This window comes from Dipodomys spectabilis, unplaced genomic scaffold (genome assembly GCF_019054845.1).
Source record: "Dipodomys spectabilis isolate Male_0828 unplaced genomic scaffold, ASM1905484v1 ptg000570l, whole genome shotgun sequence".
Taxonomy (NCBI): Eukaryota; Metazoa; Chordata; class Mammalia; order Rodentia; family Heteromyidae; genus Dipodomys; species Dipodomys spectabilis.
Window position 1 is genome coordinate 1,295,522 of NW_024871247.1, and position 21,730 is coordinate 1,317,251.

Consider the following 21,730-nt stretch of genomic DNA (forward strand, 5'->3'; position numbering starts at 1 on the left):
GTTCAAGACTGTTGTCTTATGGTTATTTCTCTTAACTATATTATTTTTTTTTAATTTTGTTGGTTTTTTTTTTCTCCCTTGGTGGCCTCCCGGGCTCCCTCTCCACTAGCTCACAGGGGAATGAGCAAGAATGGGAACTAGCCAGTGGGATGGGGGATGGGGGGCGCGGGTAACAGGGTGGGGGAGGCCAGGGGGGAAAGCTGCCATTTCAATCCTCATCTACCTCTACGCCTTAGGACTCCTCACCCTCCCCCCCAGCACGACACTCATAAAGCTTATCCCTCTGCTGCTCCTGGATTTCTTTCATCTCATCCGCATACCAGCAGAAGACGCCACCAAACTTGCTCCAGGCCTTGAAGGGCACGGTGATGGCATTGCGGTAGCACGGCTTCACCTCACTTACACGTAGAAAAACTCCGTACTTGTTGCAGCCCACATCGAAGAAGAAACGTTTGGAGTCCACAGTAATAGAGGTGCCCTCCGGGAGTTCCCCCGCACAGCCCCCCAACCCCCCGGGGCTGCCGGCACCGCCTCTTGGGCCTCCGGCCAGCTCGTCTTCCTCGCCTCCCTAGTCGTCGATGAGCTTGGTGAGCATGTCGGAATTCGATGAGACCTTGCGCAGGCAGCACGATGGTCTGGCCGCTCTGGAGGCCACCAGTCCCGGGGCCTGCGCCAAAGCCGCCGCCGCCGCCGCGGTTGAGGGTCTGGCGGATGCGCAGGAAGCGGCCGCGCTGGTTCTCCTTGAGATCCAGGTAGTATTTGCAGTTCTCGCGCACCAGGAACTCGCTCTTTTTTTTTTAATTTAATTTAATTTTATTTGAGAACATACTGTACAGAGGGGTTACAATTACATGGGCAGGATAATGCATACATTTCTTACCAAGCATTGCAGCCTCCTCCTTTGTTTACCCTTCACCTCCCTTCCCAACCTCCCCCATCCCCCCCACCCAATCCTTCCCCCCACACACACTGACATTGTAAAGCTCGTTTTTGACATGACATTTTGTACTTCTCATGGTTGCAACAGGTCCACCTGAATCCTTAAACGACTTGTTTGTCCCCATCTCCTCCACAACTTATACTGACATCAAATATAGTGAAAGCGGGGGTTACACTGTGCGGGAGGGACATACAAAGCAACAAAGAAATAATCTTATAAATGCGTTAGAAACACATGCATGAAAGAAAAAAAACATTAAAATACATATTTAAGGGTTCGTTTTCCTAACATCACATTCTCTGACTTTTTCCGCTTGACTCATAGATGTACTAGATATTGCAAATAAGGGAAACCATGGGACCTATGTTTCTTTGGGCCTGGCTTACTTCACTTAATATAATTTTTTCCAAGCCTTTCCATTTCCTAACAAATGGGGAAATGTCATTCTTTCTGATGGAGGCATAGAATTCCATTGTGTATATATACCACATTTTCTTGATCCATTCATCTACTGAGGGGCATCTAGGTTGGTTCCATATCTTAGCTATGGTAAATAATGCTGCAATAAACATAGTTGTGCTGGTAGCTTTAGTGTGGTCTTGTTTATAAACATTTGGGTAAATGCCCAAAAGTGGGATTGCTGGGTCATAGGGGAGTTCTATGTGAAGTCTTTTGAGGAACCTCCATACTGCTTTCCAAAGTGGTTGAACTGAGGAGTGCCGGGCCTGCCGCCCTCCTCTGTGCCCACTGCCAGCTGCTCAGGACTGCTGGGGCCCAGCTGCCCATAGTGCTCGATGAAGTCCAGCAGCCAGTCGCGGAACTTGGCCGCCACCAAAATGGACAGCGTGAGGCGGCTCTTGGAGCCGCCCGCGCCCACCTCGGCGATCTTCAGGAAGCGGCCCTTGGCGTTCTGCTTCACGTCCAGGTAGAAGCGCTTGTTCTGGATGTCCAGCCGCTTCGAGGCCAGCTCCTGCGTCTCCTGCTCGCCGCCACCATGGGGTGCGGGCTGGAAGCCTCCCTGCCAGCTGCCGGCGCCGCCACTGCCGCCGCACTCGCTGCCGCTGTCGCTGTCCACCATCTTCTCTGCTGCCGCCTCGCCGCCGCCCGCTGTGCTCGCGCCCCCACCCTCTGCCCTGCGGCTGGCGCTCCTGGGCCCCCCAGCCTTGTCCGCCTGCTCCTCACGCGCTCCCGCCGCTCATCGCCAGCCGCCGCTGCCATCCCCATCTCCCAAGGAGAATTCTTGTGTGCTGGGCCAGTGGCTGTTGCTGAGCTGGGGTACTGTACCCAAGTGGGCTTCCAGGTGCTGGCCAATGGTGGCAAGGAGACTGTGGCCTGTCATCATAGGGCACCACCACCATTGGGTGGCCACATTCCAGGCTGCCTTTGCTGACCGTGATGACCGAAAGGCCGCCATACTTGCTGCCAGTGGTGAATAAGCCCATTTTATAGAGAGGAATTACTATTCTTAAGTGCGAAGACTGGCATTGGTTGAAGGTCACTTAGCTGGAATGTATGGATTTGTACTCTGCTCATGCGACTTTAAATTGAGTCTCAGACTTGAGCACCATCCACTGCAGTGCTGGTTGGAGCAACAGCTGGACGGGTTCCTCCCTCAGGATCTCTTACTCAGTGTGTGTCTGTAAAACCCACTCTTACCTTTCACCTTCTACCTTGGGTAGCCTACATCAGGGTCTTTGGTTGAGTGCCAGGCTGTGCCTGCTGCCTGATGCCTGCTTGCAGGTTGGCCTGCTCTGCAGCCAGCAAAAGCTGAAAGTGTTTCATGTACCATGCACACCAGAGACTCTAATGCATCTATGCCAACATCCTGAGGGCCACTGCCCAGCAGAGAGCACAGCTGAGCACACAGAGACCTAGAAAACCTCTCTTGGAATGCTGGCTCTGTTCCCTCTTCCTTTTTGTCACACTGTCAAAAAACCTATGTGTGCTAGACAAAGAAGTGGGTGGCTAGGCCAGTCCCTAATGGGACTTTGTTGCTGTACCCTCATGCACTTCTACCTGCCACATCCTGGGCTCTCAACCCACTGGTATAAGTGCTAGATAATCAGGCCACCACTTCACACTTCAGGACAAAAGAAGCTCACCTGAGGTCTTGGTGCAAAGTCTACATGTCCAGGGCTTGTGTTACTAACCACATCCTCACTAGGGGATCAATAGTGTACTCTCTGGGGCTTCTTCCTCTCTGGGAATGACCAGGCCTTGCTTTATTCACAGGAGTGGCATCTTAGGCAGATCCAGGAGATGCGCAGCATGGATGTGTGCCTGACTTTCATGTAGAGACTTAGATGACTGAGCCAGCCATGGATGGACAGGGAAATGCTTCTGCATCCAAGTTGCCTTGATGAATTCTTACTTAGAAGATGACCTGGCTCTAAGCAGATCTCAAGGGGAAAACAAGAGTAGATGGGCTGGGCCACATCTGTAATTCTAGCACTTAGGTGGAAGAGATAGGTAGAGAGCAGCTGGAGGCCAGACTTTAACTTCATAGTGAGATTGTCTCAAAAGAAAGCCAACGACTGAGGAGGTAGATCAGTGGTTAAAGCAGTTTTCTACTGTGTGAAAGTGTCTGAGTTCAATTCCCAGCATTCTGAGGACAGCATAGACACAAGCTCTGTTTCCTAACCTCCTTTCAGAGGGAAAGGACCTAGCCACTTGATCAAGGTGCTTTACAATGAGAAAAACGCCAATAGTACCTCAGTCCTGCACTGCCATTGAACCTTCCCAATCACTTCTGCTTCCCCACCACTAGGCCAGGGGACCCTTCCCTGTCTGTTCCTTCTCAGAAGGAACACAAGCCATGCTTCTCAGGTAGAACCAGAGTATTTTTGGCAGTCCCTTGGACCTGTTAGTCAGGCCGTGGACCTCAAGGAATCTGCTGTTCAGATGTGGATGTGTAGGGACTGACAAAGCCACAGCTGAGGACAGAGATGGGGCCAGGGTCGCAAGGCTCCTTCCCCATTTGCACTTATCTCTGGATTACACCCAGCCATGTCCTCTGCTGCTCTGATACTGGAGATCGCTAGCACTAGGGGATCACACTGTGCATCTGTGGATTCTGATCTATGCCAAAGCATAGCCATTGGGAGTTGGTAAAGATTGCTGAAGAATGTACTCTGGAGTTGGGGGGGGCTTTCATGATGTGGTGTGTGTTGGCACAGGCAGGGGCAGTTCATAGGGAGTGCTGCCAAATCCCTCTTGAGGACCTCCTGCTTACCTGTGATCCTGCCCATGGTTACAGCTGGACTTGAGGTGGTTAGGTTGTGAGCTGACAGATCAGAAACCTTCTCTAAACAGAGCCCTGACTTACCTGGAGGGACGACTTGGCCTTGTCTGATGGCCTGGTAGCTGCTACCCAGCTCTGGCTATTTTGGCTTAGTGGGTGTGGAGGCCATGGTGCAGGTGAGGAAGGTCCTTTCCTTCTGGCAGCCCAAGGAGGAGATTTGGTTTGTCCCTACCTCTGGGCTTTGCATTTTTGTCTTATAAGCTTAAATGTCTCTGGTCCTGGAGGAGCTCGGAGTCTAGAAGCAGAGAAATGACACAGTAAGTCCTGACAAACTTGCTTGTCACTAGTGGCAAAAGGTAGCCCAAGGTGTAGGCTGTCAGGCATTCTGGACCTCAGACATGCAATTATTCTAGTCCAATGCCATCAAGATCTGCCCTGCAGGCAGAACACTTATGTCATGAGATGATATGATGTAGTAAACGCCAGGTGGGTTTGCCATGGAGATGCTCTCCAGGGTCAGACTCTTGAGTGGGGGTGGGCAACTTCACCTACCCCTACCAAGGGCTGAAGGGCATTCTTTCCACTAGGAAATAACATTTTGTCATTAGTGGGGAGGGAGTTTGGGGGACAGATTGCGTAAGCAGCGTACAAGCAAGATAGCTGGTAGCGAGTGGTGAAAGCTGCACTGCAGAATGAGGAACAGGAGGCTGTAAACAGTTTACAAGGAGCCTTGAGTAGGTTGAGGTTTAAGTGAGCTCAGTGGGTGAGACCAAAGGCGGAGAGATTAGTGTTCAAGGCTAGGACTGAAAGGGTTTTGGAGAATCGTGAGGGAACTGAGTTTGAGGTAGCAGAGGTAGGATTGGGCTTGGCTGTATGGGGTTGTGGATGCAGGAGCATGAGGGTTGGGACGTGAGGGAGTGGTGGCATTCTGGCCTGTGCACATGGCATAAGTGAAGAGGGAAGGTACAGGGAAAGAACGTCTGAGGGCTCACTGGAGTCTGGGGCTAGGCCCTTGTATTGGGCCACTGAACCAGATGTACTCGTAGTCTCTGAGTGATGCCTCCACCCTTGGGAAGCAGACATACAGATGAGCCTTTTCCAGGTTGCACCTACATACAATCAAGCATTTGATCTGTGTAGAGATCTGTGGTCCCATTGTGTGTGGTCAGGTTGAATTGGCCCAGGTCACTGGACAGGAATATAGACATCCTTTGCCCATAGGTCAGCTCTGAGGACCAGCAGAGTGGCAGAAGCACAACTGGAAGCTCAGTCCATGGAAAATCTGCACTATCCTTATCCTCCTTTTCCAAAGCCTGAGGTATCAGACCCAGCAGGACAAGGCACTGCTGTCAAGGTACATGGGATATGATCCCTCAGTGGTTACTTTTGAGGGTGTGAAATTGAGGTAAGCTGGGCAGTAATCCTTATCGACCAGACTCAAGTTTTCATTTTAGACACAGTACAGGAGGCATTAGCTGGTGAGTTACTGCTCCCATCGCTCAGCTCCATGGAAGTTTGTACTGACCAGCCCAGTACTGTGAGTCCCATACAGGCCCATCATCCTTCCCCCTCTGGGACAGGTGGGAGGCCTCACAGGGACAGACAGCAAAGGACAGGGTCCTTGCTGTCCCAGAACCTTCACTTGGATTAGCTTGTCACTTGACACTGGGAGGCAATTCTGGCCTCACTGTCATCTCTCATCCCACATGCCCACAAGCATGCCATGCCAACCTACCATCAACAATACAAGTCTTTGGGCTCTGTTCCTGTCAGGGAAGGTGCCAGGCCCATTTGCATCCACGGGGCCACAAGCAGCCCCAATAGCAGCCACCCCATTCCCCTCCCTCCCACCCTCATTCTTCTTACTGTCCACATGCCGCCCCGGTCTTTTCAGACTTGTGCACAGGAGATGACCCCAGCTGGCAAACATCAGCCGACCCTCCACCTGCCTCAGTGTGACCACTAGGCACCAGCGTTGGTCACTCACTTGGGTGAGTGTCTGTGCACAGTTGTTCCCACACAACACACTAACACTGGGTCAGGCTTAGACACAGTCACACAGAGCTTTCTCTGCAATTACCACAATGCCCTAAGCTCCTTTCTTCCCCAGACATCCTTGAAAATGAGATCACTGAAAAGGGCCCTGTGCCAATGTAATCCTGGCCCTGTCTCCATGCCCACTATCCAACACTCCCCCAGTTTAAACACTCATCACAGGTGAAAGAAGCTCGCTACAGACATGGGAAATGAGGTATCACAAGAGCTGCATCTACCCAACTGCATTTCACTTGGCATGCTTTGGCTGAATTCTGACATGTTCCTTCCTAGCCAGTCCCGGGCCCAATACTGCCTCTCAGCTCTGCTGCCAGGGGCCTAACACCTTTCTCACCTTTTGTAGGCTTTCACACGTGTGTATGTGTGTGTGTGTGTGTGTGTGTGTGTGTGTGTGTGTTAATCCCATGATCCTCCTCAGTTCCCCTTTCTAAAAGTGGTAGAGTTTTTCTGAGCTCCTGCCAGCAAGCCTCCAGGGGAATGGGTCTTACTTTGCCAAGAGATTCTGCCCATACCTGGAGAGAAAATGGGATGATGGTTCTCATGATTGTGGAGGACATGTACACCATATGGACAGTAACAAAGGGTACTTGTTGCAGATGCCCAGGGGGTATCCACAACCCTTTTGGCCCCATGGAGGCACGGTGCTCCAGCAAACAGGCCCTGTGAATGACTAGGTGATCCTTGTCCTGCAAGGCTCTCACTGATGTGGCCAGCTGGAGCACACCCAGGTCTCACCCAAGTGGACATGTAGGTCTTTGCAGAACCAGCTTTCACTCCTCTTCATCCCTTCACTGGCCTCTCTGTCATCTCTCCTCTTACAAGCCCCCAGGTGCACCCACTCACTCAACTTCCAGCCATCAACTCTGCAAGTCTGTGGGACTTGAAGCTGCCTGGGAAGGTGCCAGGCCCACAAACTATCATATAACCACAAATAGCCTCAACAGTTACCACACAGCATTCTCCATCCCCTCCCAACCAATGCTTCTTTCTGGCCTTATGTCACTCCCTGTCTTTTCAGACCTAGCAGTTATATAAACACATGCTAGAAAGGGCTGGCTGCATCTGCCTGTATGAGGCTCTCCCATGGAGTTCCTAGTCTCTGTCCTCCCATTTCAGTGGAAACATCTGGAGGTGAGGCTGCAGGTGAAGGCTACTGGCTTGGTGCTGTTCCTTCCAAAGAAGGGATAGCCAGCCTTAGGTACAAACACACAAACACACCCACAGGTGAAAGCCATTCAGGGGAAGAATACTGTGTGTTGTGTATGGCGGAGACACCAGAAGGAGAATGTGTGTGTGTGTGTGTGGAGGGAGGCAGCATCGTGGAAGGCCTGATGTGGATCCTTTGGGGACTGATCTCCTGAGCTCTGCCGGCACTGCTGTTAGCACTGGCTTGCGCCATCTTCCAGCTCCACTGACACCAGAGCAACAGCCATCACCACAAGTGCACTGACCACAAGCTTCTGCATGCAGGGAATCTTGCCTAAGGGCTCTTCAGACAGCTCCAGAACTAAGCCCCACGTTGCACCAGCCCCCGCCACACACCTGCCTGCCCTCTTACTCATTAATCCTCTGCCTTCTTTCCCTACTGTTTCCTTTGTTTCCACTGTTCTTATTGTTAATTTCAAAAAAAAAAAAACTGGCACACAATGACATCTCTCTGGTGGAAAAAAGTTCCAATCCGTGGCCCCAAATCATTTTCGAGTTGGTGCAGCCCCTGGCACTGTCTACTAGGGAACACAATCCTTGAACAGTTACGCTTCAGAGGACCTCCCCACTCTTTGCCTCCTTGTTTTTGGCAGTCAAGAAGCTATCCAACCTTCCTTATTCTGGATTCCTTACCTTTTTGCTGGTAGCCTGTTATCTGCCCATATTAGTAGGAGTAGTACCTCTGATTTAGGTCACAGGCCTCTATGTCCCAACAGTAAATGGAACTCAGAACCGATCACACAGGGCATCTTCCTAAGGTGGCAGGGAATTTTGGAGGACAGGAGTGCAAAGGAAAACACGGAGGGAAGGGCATACTCCAGTTGTTGCCCAGTCCAATGCAAGGAGAACTACTCTGGAGGGTACATGTTGGGGAAACATTCCTGGGGCCCAAAGTTCACATAAAGTCCTATCAGCAGTTCTGTCACACGGATTCATGAGGGGGAAAGAGGAAGGGAGAGCCTGTTTGTCTAAAGACGTGGCCAACCCATGTCTTATCTTCTGCTGATGACCTCACATGAACAGTTGGAACTAACACACACAAGCCCTTACAAAACAACTAGCATGTGTGCAAACCAATGCACACAGTCTTCAGATAGCATTTCTGGCCAGCATCCTGGCAGGTAGGTTGGAAGGAGCTGCTGGCTAGCACTGAAGAGAATGTAGAATGGCGTAGGGGGACGACTGGGAGAACTCTCCCTAGATGAATCTGTGCTAGCTTGGAGAACCCATCCAAGCTCTGAAGAAATAGGTCACTTGAATTAATAACAGCGCCAATGCTGGGGTTTCCTGCCACAGGGACTTTTGCACAATTCATCAGGATATCTTGGCAAGACTACTTACTCCTAACAGCACTGGGAAGACCAAGGGGTTAGAAGGCTCTAGAATGTCCTTGCAGACAGCACCAATGGATATTTCCAGTCCATGGCTAGCAGGAAATAGTGTGTGAGGGAGGGGGACAGTAGATTTAGGAAGGGAGGTGAGGGGGAAGTGGTTGGACAATCCCAATCTCTGTCAGAGAGACTGCAAGAACCCTAGCAAAACCTTTCCTTTTCCTCAACAAAACAGGTATGCATATCTCATTGTGGAAAGCACTGCATCTGGCTTAGACATTCACCTGTGAGCAGAAACAGAGAAAGGAACCTCTGGCACCACCAGACATAGACCTCCTGACCTCCCTGACTGAACCTGACTAACCTGACTGGTTCTCCTGTGGCATGAATTCTGCCAGCCATTGTTTAGCTCACCAATGGATGCCATCCTGCAATGTGCTCCTCATGGGCCTGCTTTCCTAGAGGAAGGTTCATCACATGCCATGTTTACCCTCTGCATTCTCAGTGAAAGATAGGTGGCTTCCTTCAGGGCACTGAAGCAAAGACAAGGTCTTTAATTAGAAAAAAGAAAGAATTTCACAGGAATAAGAGCAGGGGGATATTCAGAGCGACTTTAGTAAGGAGCCATAAATGTCTGTTCCACACCTATATATGCTCCACTCCCATACTGAGTTTTATCACAACACCTAATTCTATCACATGCAATGTGACAGAGGCGTCCCAGGAAGGAAAGTCCTTCAGAGTATTACCACCAATTAAACATAAAAAACCCAGAAGAAATGACATGGCTCAAGAGCTAGTCAGTGTCACCCTTCAGGACAAAACCTCCGTGACAGTTTCCTGGCCTTGAGTTTAAGCTCTACAACTGGCACTGAAATAATAATAGTAATAATTCTACAGAGATACGACAGATTTGTGGCATTGGATAAGATGTCCACTCAAATCAGGTGATTGGGATAGTTAATAGCTCTGAAAATATTTTTTTGTGGAGTCCTACTTTTCTTATCTTTGTGGCCAGGTGATCCTTGCTCTAAGTTTAGCAGTTGCATTACTACGTTGGTTTCCATTCTGTGGTTGCTGGTGGCAACTTCAGTCTGAAAGAATTACAGCCCTGCATGTCCCTGTGGAAAGCATTGGAGACCACACGAAGCCTTTACCAGCTTGTTACCATCAGACAAAGTGTTGGCACAATCATCATCTCATGCTGCACCAGACAGTCATGACGCAGAGAAGCCATGCTGCTGAAAGGAAAATCTCCCACTCCTACTGCTTTAACTCATGCCAACGTGCACTTACTTTTCATAATGTCACCCATTCAGTACTGCCATACACATGCAATCACACTGTGCATGATTGTGAGGGACAGCACTGCAGGAACTGCTGATTTCACTGTATCTTGTTCCTTCGTTTTTCCTAGTACTACCCCAGCAAGGGGTAGTTAAACAACCACTGGGCCAAAGAGAAGCTGCACTTATAGGCTATTTTTCTAAAGTGGGTGTACCGTTTGCACTCTGCTGCCATTGGATGAATGTCTGAATCTCTCTGATCTTAACTAATATCACTATAACAAACATTGTTAGTGCAAATTTTTGTGAGGTCTGAGGTTACACATCCAGTGTGCTTCAAATAGGTAATAGCATCCAAAACCCTGCCATGTGTTTGTCATCTATATTTGATGGTGGTCAAAGCTGACCGTACAAGTCTTTTGCTCACATTGCAGTTAGGTTGTATTTCTGTGTTCTGACCATGGAGTTGTGAGCCATGTTCCAGAACATTTTATTGGACTGTGCGAGGTGACAAAATCAGAAAAAGCTGAAGGTTGCTCAGAGTCTAAATTTTTCAAGGACAAAGCTGAGATTCAAACATGGGCAGTGCGTGCTTAGACACCATCGTGAGCAGTTGCTCACCACAATCATCACTGTAGGCACAGATGGACAGCCATTCAGAGGCACAGGTACCTCCTAGCATTATTAATTATGCGTACCTGTGACTAGTCTAGCTGATCTGAGGACAGCTAAGGAATGCTTTAACTCACACACTAATGGGCTAATAAAAGTGACAAGGTTTCATTATACTACAAGGTATTTTATACTCTGGATTCAATACTTTGGACAAGGAGCACTAAATTGTGACTGTATCACTTTTTGGGAGGCAGCAGGGGAAGCAAGTGAACAGTCTCTGAAATGTGAAAGGTCATGAGCTACCACCTCCTATCCACATCCCAAGGCCCCTTTGCTAGACAAGAATGCATCTCCCTAAAAGCATCCCCAGAAGAATGGCCCAGTATGGACCTAAGGAGGTTCTGTAAGCATCCAAAGAAAACCAGGTTTCAAGTGACTCAGTGACAACAATAGATTTGCCAACCAACTGCCACCATTAGGAGGTCAGAGTGAGTTTACTTTGTGGCTTGGGTAGTAGCAATTGGAGGCTGACTTGATGGGTCTTCTGAAGAACCCAGCAGGGTTAAATAAAGTGGCCAAGCAGATTGACACGCCACAGTACCTGTGCCCACATCACTCAGTACCTTATCACTAGGTGGTTCTACAGACTACCTGACAGTGCACAGAGGAAGGCTGCATAGCCAAGTGCTCAGGATACACTGACCAAAGGTCATTGCTGAGGAACAGAAATGAGCAGAAAAGGCTCAGCTCCTCAGTAACATGGACTCTCCCATTGGGTGAAGCACAAAAACTCTGAAGACATACAGGCCTGTGTTCAAGTCCTATTTCTAACACATTGGAGCAGATTAAGCCAGAGCTCAAGTTCTGGTACAAAGCTGTGATAATATCCATGTCTGTTAGGGAGAAGTCACATGTTGCTTGTTATACTCCAAGCTCAGTGCTAAAGGAAGCACATGTCCACAGACACAGATAGTTCTCATTCACTCATTGCCAATCTGGACACAGGTGACAATGCTGAACCCCAGAACCCAGACTGTTCATAAGAGGCCCTAATCCCTTCACCAACTTGGCAAAGTGAGACCTGTATTTCCAGCAAAGCAGAGGAACCGCAAATTGCAGAGTCTCTGGAATTCCAGCACAAGCTTCTTAATCCTGATTCTTCACAATCTCTATAAGCTTAGTGCCCATCCCTCATGGTCACTATGTTGACTGACTGTGGCTGAAGGCTCAGCCAATGCCAGAGGTAAAGGCAGCTTTCGGGGGTATGCACAGGGTGCCTAGTGCCTAGGCCGCCAAACATTAGTGAGAACTAAGAGCAGAAAGCCTGTGGTCAGGCCTTCTGAGCCCCATGCAGGACAGCAGCCAAACAACTGCCTTATCTTCAGCCACAGAACCAGGGGGACTGTTATCAGACTCAGCCAAAACACACAGGCTCAGAGTTGCAAAAGAACCAAGTTTCTGAATACTATAATCAAATTCCACTCAGAAGTGAACCGAATGGAGACACATTCATCTACAAATACTGATAGATGGTAACCTGCCTCTATAAAACCTTAAACGAATCAAAAGATGGGGAAGATAAGGCGTAACAGCCTTCCCTGATAATCCTATAATGGAAATGCAAGCAAATACATGCTCCTTCTGAATAACTTCCTACTGACACTCTGCAAGATCTTTGCTTGTCATGGAAAAAGTTACCCTGCTGCCTAGCCAGCCAAAAGACCTTCTTATCCATCCACTAAGGCTCAGTGGTAGAGTGCTCAGAGTGCAGAAGGCACTGGGTCCAAGCCCCAGCATTTTTCACCCACAGGAACACCACCACTATATTGTGACACATGATCCTGATCAAGGGCTGTCAAAAACCAGATCCACAATCCTACAAACAGCCCTAAAGAAAACATTCTGTTTGTTCTGAGATAAGGACATTTAGTTGAATATTAATATGGCCCATCCCCTCTCCTGCCATTGAGAATGACTCAGGAAGTTTGCTGTCTCTAGGACACCAGCCCAAGCAGAAGCAGCACAAGCTTCATCAGCAGGTCCAACCTCTAGCTCCACAGAACCAAGAACATTATGCAAGACAGTCAATTCAGTCAACACTACTTCAAGATGTGTTTCATCAGTAACACAGGTCAACCCATAGAGATCACAATGGCAGAAAACTCAACAACAATCACTTCTGGCTGTTGGTAATGCTCTGGTAAAAGAACTGCTCTTCCGAAAGACTTAATGGCTTTTGGATGAGGCTCCATCAATGCTTGATACAGGATGCATGGTGTACTTCCCCTCCCTTGTTCACCCACAGCTCAGTGTGTGTAGTGCAGTGACTACATAAAGACAAGTGGGAGCCCAGATTACACAGGCACCATACAAATTCTAGGGAAGAGACCTTTCAGGACCCACACCCACTGCATCTGGGACAGACACCAAGTCACTGAGTCAGCAAGCCCAGCAAGCAGCAGGCATTCAGCAAACTGGGTCTCAAAGAAGGAAAATGGTAACATCTAAAAGAGTGTGCCCCAAGACCACTGATATTCTATGGGACCAGAGTACAATGGGCAGGGGGCAACATTTGCCTTCCAAACATCAACTTCCTAAAATCTGCAGGATACTGCCTTCACCCCTCCCCTCTATGCTGAGGGATCAGTGTGCTAAGATTGTGCTGCAAATCTTCTTGTAGCCCTGATTAAAACTGAAAAATACTGAAGAGTAAGAAGAGGAACAGCCAGCAGGTGGCATGTGAACTACAGGGTAGCCAAGAAAGAATAGCAGAGGCCAATTTACAATGACATGAACAAACAATGAAATGAGAAGGCAAAATCAACAGCTTATCAGAAGCAGGAGAAAAAGACACCCAAGTGGCAGGAGTCAGGCAGCTGGCCCACACTGCCATAGAACCGTAATCTGCTCCCACAGGAAAACCCTTTGCAGCTGCCAGCCCTGCCTGCCAGCCAGCCTGACACCATGCTCTGCATTCTACCATTCGGCCTCTAATCCATTTCACCCAAATTTCTTCTCAGATGTCCTTATAAGATCCCTAGGCTGGGTGCTGATGGCTCACACCTGTAATCCTAGCTACTTAGGAGGGTAAGATCTGAGGATCAAAGTTCAAAGCCAGCCTGGGCAGGAAAGTCCGTGAGACTCCTATCTCCAATTAGCTACTAGAAAACTAGAAGTGGCACAGTGGCTCAAATGATAGATCACTCGCCTTGAGCTGAAGAGTACAGGGACAGGCATAGTACCAAAGTTCAAGCCCCATGACCGACAATAATAAGTAAATAAATGAATAAGTATATAAATAAATAAATAAGATCCCTAGGAACATAGCTCTTTGGCCTTACCAGGTCTCCTAGCCCCATGAATGGGATACTGACCTGCCACCCAAGACCAGCACAGCCAACCCAGGACACTAGGGCCAAGAGCAATGTAATGACTCCAACTACTAAGAGCAAGGCTCCTCATCCTGGATGCCTGGCTAGTTCCACTTCAGTCTCTGACAGCTGCTGGGTACCCCATGCTCATTGGTCACCCTACCTGTCACAGAGTCCATGTGCACCAGGAGCAACACAGAGCAATGAGCCACAGCCATGTGAAGTTAGAACATAAATGACCAGCACACAGAGTATAAAATAAAACCCACCTTGGAAAAACACACAGAATCAGGCAGGGGAGGTACTGGGGACCTCACTTTAGACACCGGAGATGCCAGTGAATAGAGCCCATGGTGGCTGCTTCCCCACAGAGAGTAAAACATTGGGTATGTCCACAGGACACACTGAGCTCACGTTTCCTCCCAGGGTGGTTGCATCAAGTCTGGGAGCCCAGGAGTCCTGAGACAGGGCAGAGAAAATGAGTGACAGGGACAAGCCTGCTGCTGGAGCCTTTATTCCCCAACTTCTCCCTAAAGAAAAAGCGTGAGCTATTGAATCCACACTTGTGACCCCGCAGAGGCTATACAACCATGCATATCATGCAGAGCTCTGGTCCACGGGGATCTCTGGGCAGACAGCGATCTGTTACTTGTCACAGCAGTTAGTACAGAAAGTACCTCACTTTAAGCACACACTTTTCCTTTCTCTTGGTAGTGCATTCTGTTTCATACAGTAAAATGAAGAGCAACGCCAGGTTCTACTACCAAATCACTTCTCATGCCATTCCATCCAACAGTATGTTGAAAGTGAAAAAAGGAATCTTTGTCATTTTTTAAAGCAAACTGATGTAATTATGTCCAACATAACCAGCTAATTCTTTTTTTTGGGAGGGGTCCAGTCGTAGGGACTGAACTCTGGGCCTGGGCGCTGTCCCTCAGCTCTTCAGCTCAAAGCTAGCGCTCTACCACTTGAGCCACAGCGCCATTTCCAGCTTTTTTCTTTCTGCTTAAGTGGTGCTGAGAAATTGAACCCAGGGCCTCAGGCATGCAAGGCAAGCGCTCTACCACTGAGCCACCTTCCCAGACCCAAACCAGCTAATCCTTTAGTTTATTTTTTATAATTATCTTTAAGTAGTTGTACAAAGAAGTTCCCATTCTACAAAATAGTATATGAGTACAAAGTGTCTGACAACATTGTCACTCTCTTAACCCATCCCTTCTCTCACTTTTTTTTATTTAATTGAGATCAGGTGATTACATAAATTTCACATATTTACAGTATTGTGAAATTGTGATACTTAGAGTCACGATCACATTTTAACTTTCACAAGGCAAATTGTCATTATCATGGTCTATATAGTATGTGAATTCTATGAGCTTTGTCAATACAAGTTATTTTTTTCACATCTGGTGATGTTTACATTTCTTTCTTTTTGCTTATTGTAGGATGTTTCCACTTATTCTGTTCCTCTTCCTGGCTTCCCTCTGTGTGTGTGTATATCTATCATATATATAGTCAAGAAAATGGAGTCATTTAGCAATGACATGACAAAATGGGTGGCTGTCCATTGTTTCTTGAGTCCTGTTACTTTGCCATATCTTCTTGCATTTGGCTTTATCATCAACATATCAGGGAGACCATGTACCATTTCTCTCTTTGTTCTTGGCTTACTTTGCTCAAAATAATCTGCTCTAGTGCCATCCATTTCCCTGCAAATGTCATTATTTTGTCCTTTCTAATGACTGCATAATATTCCATTGTATATAAGTACCACAATTTTTGGATGCACTTATCAGTAATGGGGAATCTGAGTTGTTTCCAAATCTTGGTTATTGTGTACAGTGCTGCAATAAACATGGAGGTCCATGTGTCTTTGTATACTGGTTCCTGTTGCTCAGGGTAGATGCCTAGGAGTGGTATGGCTGGGTTATAGGGGAGATCTATATTTAGCTTTCTGAGGTATCTCCAGACTATTTTCCAAAGTGGTTGTATTAGTATACATTCCAACCAGCAATGCAGTAGGGTTCCTCTTTCTTCCACATCCCCTCCAGCATTTGTCATTGGCTGACATTAGGATGTGGGCCATTCTGACTGGGGTAAGGTGTCTCAGTGTTGTTTTTATTTGCATTTCCTTTACAGCCAGGGATGATGAATATTTCCTCATAACCAGCTAATTCTAAGAGCCAAGTGATATAAGAGAGCAAAAGAAAGGGTAACACCGTCAAAAAAGAAATGATTCCCTGATTTCTGTAAGTATAAGCCCTCTGAACATCACCTTTATATACTTTTTTTTAATGTTATTCATGGGGCTTGAAATCAGGGCCTGACCACTGTCCAGGAGCTTTGTTCCTGAATGCAAGTGGCTCTACGACTTTGAAGCACTGTGCCACTTCCAGTTTGCTGGTGGTTAGTTGAAGATAAGAGTCTCACAGACTTTCTTGCCTGAGATGGCTTTGAAACATAATTCACTCTCAGCCTGCTGAGCAGCTAGGATGACAGGCATAGCCACTGTCATGCGGCTCAATTTTTAAAAGTCTTTAATACTTAAAACCAAGAAATGTACTCATTACTTGACTTAGGAAACAGTAACCTCTCTGTGTATCACCTTTGTCATAACAACAACAAATAATAATAAAATAAATTATTAAACCACTACCTCCACATGAGAAAGAGCCTGTGGCCTGACAAGCAATGGCAAGCAGGGTGGGTCTGAGCTCTCTTCACAGACCTGCCTGTCCACAGGTCGGTCTGTGCAGGGCTCCCCTCCTCACCGTGGTCAGGCAGCATTTACCCTATGGCTCTGAAGGAGCCTGATCATACAGAGTGATCCTCCACACCAGGTCCTCCAAGGAGTCAGGAATAAATGTGAGGCACTCCATGAGTGTCAAAGGTTAAAACGTAGTATTGGCAAAGACACCAAGCACTTGCTGTAGAGAAAAAAAAAGAGGCTGAATGCTCAGAGCAAGCAGGGACACAAGAACCAAGAAGCCAACAAGCAGGTATTAGAGATGAAACTCTCCGGAGCCCTCAAGTGCCACTTACCATTTATGATGGAAACATGGGTAATTTCCACCAAACTCCAGCCCCCAACCACTGGATCAGACGAGAGCCAGTGAAGCACAGCCATCCCCCAAGTCTTGCTAGTGTTATCACAGTACACACGCATAAGGAGGTGAGACTAGACAGGCCCTAAGGTCCAAAAGAGTAATATTTCCAAAGGACTGAGTTGGATCTCAGACCCTTTCACTAGTTCTTGCAAGAGCTAATATGGATGACCGGCCTCTTTCCTCCTCTAGCTTCCTGGGAGGTGGGGTGATATCTCTGCCCACATGAGGCTCTTTCCAATGCCAGGAAGTCCCCAACATAGCTAAGGTGATTTCAGCAACAGGCTCTTTTTATCTCCAGAACTGTTAGCTAAAGCAACCTCTTCTTTAAGAAGTACCCAGCCTCTAATACCTTATCCTGTTAATGAGATACTAAGAGATCCTGAGGGTTACACACAGTTTCCTCCCAATGGCCCAATGAGTCCCCATGGATGCCCTGAATGAACATCTACCTGGTAGTGATATCACAGGGCCCGTGTGCTCCCTCAGTGACAGCTCCCATGGCTGAAGCTCCACCACAAATCCACAAAGGTCTTCTGGAGTCCTGAGAGAAGAAGAAGACTGAACACAGTCCCATGTGCCCCTGGAAATGGACTTAATCCTGCACCCAATATACAGGGTAGAAGTCATACCAGCCACTGACTACTCAAGAGACCAGGACAAGTCACACATCGAGCTTTTACACCAGTAGGGTCAAAACACAGCCTCCACAAGCTACACACTGGTTCCAACCCAGTTCCTCAACTACACAAGGTTACTTTCATGAAGTCAGTTTATCCACCTGGAAAACCAAGAGACAGCACATAGCAAATAGTATCACTTGCCCAAAAACATGCCTGTCATGAGGCAGTACTGGGCAGAACTTAGCTCCTTCCTAGACTCAACAAAACATTCTGTGCAATAGCACAGGGAGGAATAGTGCAAAGAAGCCTGTGAATGAGCTGCTCCATGAAAACCACTCACATCTTCCTCATTATTTCCATCCGGCTATGAGGAAACTGGGGCTTCAAGATATGTTTGGTGATGTAACATCCCCTCCATCCATGAATGTAAGCACACTCAGTGCCGACCTCACCTTCTGACTACTGCTGCAGGAAGACATGTACCCAGAGCATCGTACATTGAAGAGTGGTGCGAGTGTCCCAGACACACCTGTGGGCTTGTGGCATGGTACTGGTGGGTGGCACACAAGTTTGAGGCTGAGGATGAATTCTGCTTTCATCATCACCTGTCACAGCAGTGAGCACAGGGCACACAAAAGGAATGTGCAGGCAGAGCTATGTAGTGTGAGCTGCCCACAGCCTCAGCCCTGTCCCTGTTAAGGCCCCCATGACCTCACTGACTGGGTGGAAGCAAGCTTTGCACTTGTCACTCTGCAAGGAGAGTCCTACATCACACTATAGGACTGTACTGAGGCCATCCTCCTAATCCTCCTACCTGCCTGTGGACTCTGCTGCTGTCTTCAGGATGACAGCAAGCACCCCAGGATGATCTTAGGTAGGCAGTACTAGCATACGACTGAAAGACCATTCATTTTTCTAAGGAGCTCTAGGTTCCTATGGGCAGGGCCCTTGCCAGTACTGATACAAAGGAGCCACCTCAACCCACTGTCAGATTCATGCTGCTGTAGATCCACTCTGGCCTCCTCTAATTCCTATGCGGAAGCACTAACTCTGTAGGAGGGTTTTGGAGGTGAGTAGGGTAGGTTTGAGGCCAGGAAATGTGCCCTTTGGAAAGTTAATGCACTCACCACACACTTCTCAGGCCAGCACAAATCTGGACAGCAGGACACAACGAAAGAGGCATATAGAAAAGGAATAGGGGGTAAAGTTCAAGAAGCCCTGGTAGTCATAAATTATGTTCAGCTCTGCCAAAGAGAGCACAACACTCAGATTTCAGTGGTCCATCCTAAACACTGAGCTCTGCTAGAGAACAGGGGATTCCTTAGTTGCTGATAATCCTGGAAGATGAATATACAATCATAACCCAAACCACAATGCAAACCAAAGACCTGGGTCCAGCATTCCTCCAAAAGGGAAGAAGAGGGTTTACTTTCTCAAAGCCTACTGACCTGAGTATGGGTAAAGCTACTCAGAGATGCTTATCCAGGACACTGCAGGGTTTAGACAGAGTAATACCAAGTGCCATTACAGACTACAAATATTAGCAATGTCCACCTTGAAACCAGCACTTCACAAGTACAAAATAGAAGTAGTTGGGCTTCAAAACCCTTGAGCACAAACACAAATGACAAAAAACAAACACAAACACATATCATTATGGGGAAGGGCAAATGATTGGTATCGCATCTACGTTATACTGAGGACTGCTAAAATTCATCATCACCAAGCTATTCACAATATGAGGAGTTGAAGGAAAGTGAGACTAAGAGAAATGACTCCTACTTCAGAAATTTGTCTTACGGAATGCAGCTTCACACAGACGTCACGGCACTGCAGCTTCCCAGGGTGGAACTTACCTGAAAATTTATGTTAGGGTCTCCTATCTTATTATGAACACACTATACTTTAAATCCTCCTCTGGGCCAGCTATGAGACACAATGATTAATTCTCACCAATTAATAAGACTTGGTATATCTTAGCAATGGTAAATAATGCTGCAATAAACATAGTTGTGCTGGTAGCTTTACTATGCTCTTGCTTTTGATCATTTTGGTAAATGCCCAAGAGTGGGATTGCTGGGTCATAGGGGAGCTCTATGTGGAGTCTTTTGAAGAACCTCCATACTACTTTCCAAAGTGGTTGAACAAGTTTACACTCTCACCAACAATGGAGTAAGGTTCCCTTTTGTCCCTCCAGCATCTTGCTTCTAGCCATTCTAACTGGGGTGAGATGGTATCTCAATGTTGTGATGATTTGCATTTCATTTATGGCTAGTGAGGTTGAGCATTTCTTCATGTGTCTATTGGCCATCCTTCTTTCTTGTTGCTTTCTATGTCCCTCCTCCATGGTATAACCCCTGCTTTCACTGTATTTGATGTTGTTATAATTTGTGGAGGAGAAGGAAAAGAACAAAAATTTTTAATAGGAATACAGGGGGATCCATTACAACAATGAGATGTACAAGATGTTATGTCGAAAAACAAACTTTACAACTTTGACTGGGGTTGGTGGTGGTGGTGGTGGTGATGATGGTGTGGAGAGGGGCCGGTGGGAGGAGAGAGAAAGGGATGGGAAGGGAACACAAAGGAGGAAGCAACAATGCTTGATAAGAAATGTACTCATTATCTTGCCCATGTAATTGTAACCCCACTGTATGGTATTCTCACAATTAAAAAATAACACTTGGCAGCTGTGACCAAGGAAACACAACCTGCAAAGCCAGCCCATTGAAAATTATGAAGGATTCCTGAAAAATACTGAAATGATGGTAGAGAGTGCATTGTCAGGAACTGGAAGGTTTATGGTTAAAATGACAATTATCCCCAAACTGACCTATAAATTGAATATAATTCCAGTAAACATCACAAAGCATTTTGTAGATATCAATGACCTATTTCTAAAATATATTTTAAAAAGCAAAGGAATCTTTAACAGCAGGACAATCTTAAAAAAATATTTAGGACACTGCCACTACTACCATTTTTAAAGTCAATGTAGTGTTAGGGGATGTGTCTCAAGTGGTAATATGCCTGCCTAGCAGGACGGGGATAAGTTAAAACCCCAGTTACACACACACACAAACACACACACAAAAAAAATTGCATCTATACCAGTTAGCACCAAAAGAATATGGAAGACTAGCGCAAACCTAGTTATTTAAAAACAGAAAAAGAAACAGACCAATATGTATACAGCAGATTTATTTGACAAAAGCGACAAACATATTTAAGCTATTCAAAGGATTGTACTTTGCAAGAATACTAACACAACAAATTTGGGGGGACAAGATGGTCCTTCATCCTACCCTCATGAAACAGGTATGATGGATCATAAATCTGTACATAAGAAGTAAAATTACGAAACTTCGGAAAGAAAATACACTTGCAACCTCAAAAATAATTGTTTCTCTTTTTGCTGTAATAAGGCTAGAAATCACACTTTCTAATCAGGTACTCTTCAACTGGTGGCACTCTTCCTGTCCAAACAGACGCTTGTTTTGTGCTCATTCTGACATCATGTCTCTTCTGGTCCAAGATAAAAGCCACCAGGAAAATAGCAAGTCCGCCCTATCCCCAGTATTCATAAAAATCATATGCCAGGGGCCAGTTAGGTCCCATGAACATCCCTGCAACAGTTGTGATCCATAACCCAGACCTTCTCCACATCCGACTCCAACAGGGTAAATTCCTTCTAAGTCTACAGGGGACCACCATTCTTAATTATACCCAATTCCAATATACCAATCATTGACATAAAATGAACTATTATTTTCATATAGACCACATATATTCTCCTATATGCTTTAAAACATCTGTAGTTTACATATACCAAACATAATTTTGTAAGGGATCATAACAACAACAACAAAAAAGGTCTGTACATATCAGGACAGTTGCAAGCAACTTTTTTGAATAACTCTGAATTGCATTCTTTGAACTCAGAGATACAGAACTTAAT

The 21,730-nt window shown here is 46.9% G+C and overlaps 1 pseudogene; it reads right to left on the bottom strand.

The window, feature by feature from the left end:
- Nucleotides 1-208: 208 nt before the first annotated feature.
- On the bottom strand, nt 209-2,018 carry LOC122100218 (annotated as a pseudogene).
- Between the last annotated feature and the right edge of the window lie 19,712 nt (nt 2,019-21,730).